The sequence below is a fragment of the Sylvia atricapilla genome, chromosome 27, assembly GCF_009819655.1.
Source record: "Sylvia atricapilla isolate bSylAtr1 chromosome 27, bSylAtr1.pri, whole genome shotgun sequence".
Taxonomy (NCBI): Eukaryota; Metazoa; Chordata; class Aves; order Passeriformes; family Sylviidae; genus Sylvia; species Sylvia atricapilla.
In genome coordinates this window covers 2,138,159-2,147,183 of record NC_089166.1, presented here as the reverse complement: position 1 = coordinate 2,147,183, position 9,025 = coordinate 2,138,159, and positions in this window count along the sequence as shown.

The following is a 9,025-nucleotide window of genomic DNA, read 5'->3' as shown; positions in this document are numbered from 1 at the left end:
GCAAGTCTGCCTTTGTCTAGGAACCATCTTTGCAGCCCATGTCGTCTCCTCCCTGTTGGTGAGAATCCCTGGCACCTGATCCTCACCAGAACGTTTTCTCCTGCTGCCTGGGCCATGCCCTTTTCTGTTGTCCTTCTCCAAGGCTTCAGCTTTGCAGAGTAACAATCACAGCTGTAGTACCAGGCAGGCTCTTTAGAAATACTGATCCTGGATCTTGTCTGCCATAGCACCTGAGTTCTGGAGCAGCCCAAAGCTCTCAAGAGGTTCTGGAGCTTTGTTCCTGCCCTTTCACCAGTACAAATGAGTTTTATATGGCTGTGGGGCTGTCTTGCCCTACCAAACACTTAACAAGCTGTGGGGACAGGGAGGCAGAAGCTGTCCAAAACTTTTTTCTGATGTATGTTAATTAGACTTAACTTTATCTTGCATTCTTATGAGCCATGATGATGTGGAGGTCAGCAGGTTGTTCCCAGTTCAGACTGTCCTTTACATTTTGCTGCTGAGCATTGGCAGAGTTCACTTGGGTTCCAGTTGTGTTGTTGGGATAAATTTGTAATTGATTTTGCTTCATAACTCTTGTGAAGGCTGCAGACTGAAGCAGCAGGGAGAAGCTTGTGGACTGAAGGGGTCATGAAAGAGTGAAGTAAAAATAATTTGATAGCAAATAGCTCTTTGCCTTTGGCAATACTGAATTTTGTCACAGGATTCTAGTGCTTCTCAAGGGGAGTTTGTGACTTTTAAAAGGACAAACAGCAGGCTTTCTCCTGGAACAGAGTGCAGCGCATCTGTATCTGAAATGTTTGAGCAATGCCTGTGCTGCCTTTCTCCTTGCTCTGCCTGACACTGAACCATACTGATGCTTCTCTTTTGCCCTCCTTGCTCAGAACTCTCAAACTTGCAGCCACAGCTGCTTCAGCTGGAAACACCTGCATGGCACTGAGGACAGATGTGCTGCAAGAATCCACATGCTGGGTTTGCCTAGGCTGAAGAAGGATAAAGCAGTAGGGAGTGGAAGATAATTGAGAATCTTGAATACCTCTGCCAAATTCTGTCAGTTTTTAATACAGCCTGAATGTGCAGGATGGTGCCAGCACACTTTTCCCCACCCTGCATCCTGATTCATAGACTCAGCACACAGTGTGGTGGATTGCCAGGAGACACCCTTTACATCCCTAACAGGTTATGGAGAACAATTTCTGCTCAAAGGAGGTGGAGATGGTGCCTTAAGTTTCACCTTTCATGTTTTTCAGATTCTGTGCTGCCCAGGGGTGCAGTTCTAAGCCTCATAGTAAGTGTCACTCAGCTCTGCACAGAGCAGGGACACAAAACAAATCCTTCTCCTGCTGCACACCAAGGACAACTTTCAGGCCCAAAAGCACAAACAAGGGTGGGCTGGAGGGAGGAACAAGGATGAGACCTCACAGCCTGAAGCTGTAATTGGACAATTAAACCCTAATATGCAAATGGACCAAAACTTATAAAAATGTGGGACCTTGTGACCAGTCATCCATTTTGTGACCATTTTAGGCCCACCTTGGCTGGAGCCCTGGCCAGGCTCTTGTCCTGCCCCAGGTGGATCCTGGAGGCCTTTCAACAAATCTCTACTTTATTCTCCAGCCCTGTCCAGTCTCTGTTTCCTGTCAGCCTTCCCAAGGCATCACAGAGGGGCTTGGTCTCTGCTGTAATGGAGAGATTTTAACACATCTTCTTGTCATTATACATTGTCAATGAGCTGCTGTGAGACTTGCTCTAAAAGAATATTAAAGTGGCAAATCCATTTATCACGTAAGGAGGCAAAGGAAGGAATCAGCAGCTGGGATTCCCACAGCAGGCTGTCTTCCCTGCTCAGGGATTGGGTGGAGAACTCTGTGCTCCAAACCCTGCTGTCACACTTCACAGGCCATTATGGGTTGGAAAGGGACTTTAGTGCAAAAGTGCATCTTTAATTTACTGAAATTCCAACTCTCCTACCTCTTTCCCTTAGGGGAGTGAGTGGGAGCTCCCTGCTTATGGGATGGATGGCAGAATTTGGGGGGTGTGCTTAGTATGGCACAGAACTTCCAGAAGGGAAAGCTGACTTCCAGCAGGGCTACACCCTTGTGTGGCTGGGCTTTTTATCTACCCAGCCCCACGGTGGAGTACAAATTCATGAGACTTCCCTGATTTGTAGAGTGCCTGAGCCATTTCTGCCCTGGCACTGGTGCAAGCTGACTAAAGGATCAGGGTGCTGGCAGGTGAGTTGTGCTGGCACTACCACGATTGTGAGAGTGAGCCACACAGCAATCCCAGGAAATCCCAGTAAATGGTGGGTATTAAAACACTTTGCAGGTGGGATTGATCATTCTCTCCTGGCTGAGGTTGGGTTTTGCTGTCTCTGCTTTATGAGTTCTGTTGTTTCTGTGGGATTGTTTGCATCTTGGGGTCTGGTGTCAGTTTTATTTGCTGATGTTATAAATCAAACACTTGTGCATAATCTATAACCATCCCTCTGGGCAGGAAATGCCCATGAGCTCACCTGGCCCACAGGACAGAGGGTGTGATCTGAGTGGTGAAGCTGCCACCCAGCCCCTTCTAAGCCTCAGCTTAGACTGGAAAAGCATCAATACTTTTTTGCTTTTAATGCAAAGAGCACTTCTGCACCTTGTTCTGCTGCAAAGCAGAGGCATTCCAAACCCCTCAGGCTCTGAGCCTTTAGTGTTGAGAATGCTGGTAAGATTTGGAAGGCAAACAGGTATTTATCTTCACAGGCACCTGAGGGAGGGCATGCTCCACAGCCTGTGGCTTATTCATGTGTCAAATGCTGCTGTAACATCTAATTAAAAAAAAAAAAAAAAAGCTTTTGGGGGGTGATTTACTGTACAGTTCAGATTTTCAGGAGAATACCAAGTCTTTTTCCCTAAAGCAGGGTGTGACACAATCATACCTTCAGATCAGCAGCCAGGCTCTCCCTTCCTCCTTGTTCAATGCTATCCCTGTTGAATCCTGCAGCACTCAGCCTTTGGAGAGATTGAAGGCCTGAGTAGAATTCAAGGCAGTCATCTGTCTTGGCATGGGCTTTGGATGTTAGGGTGACATCCCTATGCCTTAACCCAGCTGCAGAGGAACAATTCCAGTACTGAAATGGTCAGAAGTCAAAAGGTTGCAGGAGAAACTCCTGGTAGAAGTTGTTTTGGGGTTGTTTTGGTTGGGGTTTTTTATGACTTACAAGTCTGGTTATTGCAACCTTTGATCTTACTGGATTTTTTTCTCTTCCCCAAGTCAGTACCTAGTTCTTGGGTGAAAAGCCCAAAGGAAAGGCTGTGCTCATTTGAATCAAACTGTGCAGAGAAACATTTCTTTCGTTCTGCTCCCTGTGGGGATGGTACCCTACAGTGTGAGAGCTTCCTGCAGCTGAACCATGCTACTGCTGAACAAAAAAGTGTGTAGATGGCCAGGTAATTCTTCTGCCTCTCTGGAGAACCAGCTGTCCCAGCTCCCTGTGCTGTGCTTTCATCTGACAGGTGCAGTCACTGCACTCACCTGCCCTGGGTTGCAGTGTAAGATGTAACCAGCAGTGTGGATTCTATTGCCAGCTGTTAAACCAGCTGGAGAGGTGTTTTTTCTTTATCTCTTCCACAACCCATCCTCTCTCCAGGGGATATCTGCTGTTCATGGGCCACCCAGGCTCACTGCAGGGCTGATACAATTCCATCGTCCCACTGGGAGATGCTCCACCCAGAGAGAGGAGCCCAGCATTTCTACCTGGATAAAACCTGAGATTCAGAACACCAGCACAGCCTGTTTGCACTGGATTCCCAGTGGAAGATTGGATCCATCTCACCACCATTGGACCTTCAGAGAAAACTAGACCCTTCTACAGGATCATCTCTGCTCCAACAGAACCACATCTGTCACTCCAGGAGGACTTGATTGGACTGACACCAACACCCAGACCAACAGTGTCAGGTTGTGTTCTGACTCTGTCAGTGCTTTCTTTTTTGTTTGTCTGCTTTTTTTTTTTTTAAGTACTACTGCATTTTTTTAATATACCTACCAATGAACTGTTATTCCTATTCCCATATCTTTGCCTGAAAGCCCCTTAATTTCAAAATTATAATAATTTGCAGGGAGGGGGTTTACATTCTCCATTCCAAGGGAAGCTCTGGCTTTCCCTGGCAGACACCTGTCTTCCCAAACCAAGATATCACCTTGTTTATAGCCCGTTCTGTCAGGTCACAATCCAGCAACTGGATCACCCAATGAAACCTGAGACTGTGCCCCAGCAGCCTCCAAATTCCCTTCCCTGTGAACCAGAAAGTCCAGAAATATGAATGAATGCTGCTTCATTAGCAAAGCATTTCCATGCATGTCCCTTGCAGGTGTGTGCAGTGCACTCATCTGTGTCCACAGGTCTGTGCCAGGGGGTTCCAAGCTGCCTGCTGAGAACACACCTGCACAACAGGCTCCCAACATCAGAGCAGTGCCCTGCCCTGGGGAGGTCTGACTGCCACTGAACCTACAGCAAAGGCAAGCTGTGGGGAGTCTGTGTCAGGCTGGAAAGTCAAATGTGTCAGAAAATCTTCACAAGCTGCAGGGCAAGAGAGAGATAGAAAAGCTACCAGCATGTGACTGTGTCCTGCTGGTTGATGCTGCTAAAATGTCTTGGGTAAGGCAGATAAGAGCCTTGCAGCTCCAGCTGTGCACAGCTCTCTGCCCAGAGCAGGGCTCCAACAGCCTGAGCAGGAGCCCTCTTGCTGGAAAGGTGCAGAAAAGGAAGGAATCCCAAAGCTGAGAATGAGCCTCTCTTGAAGCTGGCAGAGCTGCTGCCAAGATCCTTTTCAAGCACTTACCAGGCAAGATTTGACAAAGGGCAGACTGGTGCAAGGGGAATGCAGGGAATCAGGGCAGCTATTTATACTCCTGTAGGGATGCTGGGTCAGCCATTTCCCATGAGCTCTTAATTCCTTTGTTCATTTTCCCCTATTCATAAGAACCTTTCCAGAAACTTTCTTAGGAGGTGTGTGGAGGTTTTCCTCCCCTGGTTTCACTCTCACATATTTCTCATTCCTGGCTTGAAAGACTTTGATTTACTGAGGCTTTATTTCAGCTTAAGAAATTCTCACAGAGAAATCATCAGTACTGGTGAGAGAAACACCTCAAACCAGTTCAGGACTAGAAAAACACAGATCAAAAGTTTACACTTTAGAGGAAGAGGAAGCCTCACCAAGAGCCAAGTACTGACAGACTGTCATCATGGCTGGAACCGAGTGTGGGTGAGGAAAAACATCAAAGAACTTTCTACAGCCTGTTTCTCACCTGGTGATTGTGGTTATTTGTCAGGCAGGGAACCAGAGCCTTTCCTTGGACTGGGGGGCTGTGAACACACACAACTTCAGAGGCTGATTGTGGAAAAGCTGCCTTCCTGCTGCTGCTCTGGGGAACTAAGTTTTTATAGCTCATGCACCCGATCCTGATGCCCTTTAGGATGCTCTTTTTCCTTGCCAGACTTTTTCTCTAGATTAACAAAAGAAGAAAACCTATTTTCCCTTGTTGCAGGGAGAAAACTCAGTGCCATTCCCTGTAAGAGGTGCAGGCTGTTCAGTGATCATGCCGAGTCCTGTACCCCTTCCTTGAGAACAGCCAAGCACAGAAATATTAATTTTAACTTCTAAATTATAAATTAAAGTTTCTATGTGGTCAGTGAGTTTAAGAGGGATTTGAGTGGTGAGTCCTGCAGCTAATATTTCTCTTGAGAGATACAGAGAGGGGGAAAGGAGACTGAATTGTCTCAACCCTGAGCCAAGCAACCAGCCGTGCATCTGTGCAAGTGTGTGCTGGCAATACTAATCACAGCCCTGCTGGCAGAGCCCTGCCCAGGGAACTCAGGGTTATGGGAGCAGCTCATTAATTTGCTGATCACCATGCAGCTCTCTGAAAACCACTGACCCCTTCTTAATCCTAATTTGACTCTAGCACCCAGACCAGAGGGGTTGTAGTTTCCCCTGCTCTGCTCCCATAACAAGTAAAATGCTGTTAGAAAGGAGAGCTGAGGAGCTGGGAATCTGCCTGGGTGTGGGGAAAACACAGGCTTACCCTGATCTGTAGGGCATTTCTTTAACTCTCCACAGTTATAGAGGATTATAACAAAGCAGCCCAAGCCTGTACTGCCCCTCTGACCCACGGGTCACTACTGCAGGCTGCAGTGGAGGTGTCACACCACAACCCAGGAGGACTCCTGTGGACAAGGTGCTCCAAGCCCAGACCTGCTGACTTCCTCTGGGTGACACTTTGCTTGGAAAGGGTCCCCAGGGTGAACTGCAGAAGGCTGGAGGCTGCTCTGCCAACTGCTCACATGGACACTGTCCATGGACATCATAACTTCAGGCAGCAGGTGCTGCAATAAGTCAGCCAAGACTCCATTTTCTTCATGCACAAAAAGCTGAATCTTTCTTGTACAGGACAAGAAATACAGGATCTTTTACAGGATTATCAGAAGGCACTGTCAGATCTTGTTGGTTGACAATACACTTACACTTAGGTCATTGGTCAATACATGGTATTTTGCATATCTATTAAACTTCTGTATTTTTTAGTTTACATAGTTTTTTCTATTGATTCTCATGGGACAGATCCCATGTTATTACAGGTGCACTTGTTTTTCACCCAAGAATAGTTTATTGTGTTAACAAACTCATTTCCAGGAGTGTTTCATGTGGGAACTTGCAAACTGCACTTAGAAGAAGTGACAGGCTGGTTTTGGCAATTTAGCAGGGCAAGGCCTAATTTCATAAGGCCTTTCCTTCATAGCATCTTTTACCTCTCTGCAACAAGCAGGAATGATGTTTCAGGCTCAATTATGATTTCAAACCACCACGCTGGGCTTGTGCCACAACCTTGATATTAATGAGCACAGGCAAAAAGAAGGAGGAAATTTTATCTGTGTCTTGCATGTGACTGTTCCTTCCTAACAATGGCCTTTGTGCCTCCCCTTCCCACCTTTCTGAGGGGATAAATCAAGAATATATTCAGGCAAGAGCAAGAGATTCAGGGAGGAGGTTCTGTTCATGGAGCCTCTCCAGGCCAGGGCCTGGCATGAAGTCATCTGCCAGAAAAAAACACCCATGTTTAATTACCTGCATTAATATTCAGGTCCTCAAGTCCTCAGCATTTGTATTTATTTGCTTGTATAAATGAAACAAGCTTTCCAGAGCATGGCTGCTGACAGCAGGTTCCCCTGAGGCTCTTTCTGAGTGAAGCATTTGCCATTCTGCATACATACATACATTTCAATTGATTACAATGGGTTGATTGATTAAATGAAATAAGGTGATTAATTGACAGCTGTAGGAATCAGCTGGGGCCAGAGTGAACACATGGAAAAGGCAGGTGGTTCACTTCTAGCTCAGTTTCACCACATCAGTGGTTCTTTTTCGTTTCTTGCACAGGGGGTTGGAGCACTTGATTAGAGCAGGGCACTGATGTGACAGAGGAAAGAACTTTATGGCAGAGGCAGACCCTGGTCACTAAAAAACAAAGCAGGGCCATTTCCATGTGTCCTAGTGTCTCCTCTGTGCCTCTGCCCTCACATCCACACTGAACTGGGCAGCTCTGCCTGATATTTTCTATTTCTCTTGGCTGTGGAAGCTCAGTGGTCAGAGCTGGGAACAACACTGGATCTGGTACTGCTCTCTTCCCATCCACAGGCAGATGGAAACTGCAGCCCCACCCTGCAGTGCCAACTCTGTCCCCACTCACCAAAACCATCTCCTGCCACTCTGCCTTCTCCCAGAGCACAGCACAGGGTTCTGGCCCTGGTGTTTATCTGACCACTGACCAGGTGAAACTGGTCCTGTGCTCTGCATCCCCCATTGCTGTGACTGATTCCAGCTGCCCTGGAATCTCTTTTCTTGCCATGTTCCATAAGAAACATCCCTGGCCTGGAAATCCCTTCCCTGGCTGGGGGAAGTGCCCTGCACTTGAGCAGCCCCTGAAAAGAATTGTCTGAGTGGGAACCTTGACTTTTCTTTGCCTGCAGAGCTTTCTTGCTGTTCTTTGTTTCCAAAGAAGAGTTTGACATTTTTAATATAAATATCAATTTACTGGTGGCTAATTAGAGACCTTAAAGCCAGAATTAAGTCCTAGGGTGGGCTAGGTGGAAAGGGAAAAGCCCAGCTTGAAAAGCTGCATGGAGCAAACATTTACTACCAGACAAACTGAGAGGTTGTGGATAGGGCAATAAGACAGATGGAAATAGGCATGGAAAACACATCTGGAGTGGTTTTAAGGATAAATTCATGGCTCTGCAAAGGTCAGCAGCACTGATACACTCTGGAGAGAGCTGCCTATTTCGTAGCTGAAAGCCCTCTGTGTGTCCCAGTCCGTGGGGTTTCTGCAGCCCTCTGCTCTCAGCTTGCTCCAGTTGCTCAGAGGTGCCAGAGCTGTTCTTCCTGCCACTCTTACAGTTAATGCTGACTTGTGGTTCATGGAATCACATCTTGGCTCAACAGTGGTCCCAAACTATCACCCAGCTGCCTCTCAGTAAGACTACAAAGTCCTAGGATTTTAGTTTCTTTAAAACCCACTTGGCAACATCAGGAACTGAAGGAGGTTCCTCATGTAGACATTTAATGAGCTAAACCACTTCTGACAGGAATTACACAGCATCTCACAGTGATATTCCTTCTTCTGGGTGGTGTGTTTTCAGCAGAGCCCTCTGCACAACAACATCCTCTTGCCACAATGTCACTATAAAATTAAGTTATGAAGATTTTTTTTCAGAGGTTTCAAATAATTTTTAGGTATGTATTGCTGAAATTACTAAATACTGTGAAGGGAGGGGTGTGGAGAAAGTGTCCTTAAGGGCTTCTTTTACTTCTCATAATCCTGGTCTGATTTTGTTAGCCATAAAGTCACTTTATATCTCTAAGTTGAGCCCGTTTTGCCCTTGATGGTATTTAGTGAGTGATCTCTCCTAGTCTTTATCTCAACTCATGAACCCTTTGTTAGAACTTCTCTCCTCTGTCCAGCTGCTGAGGGGAGTGAATGA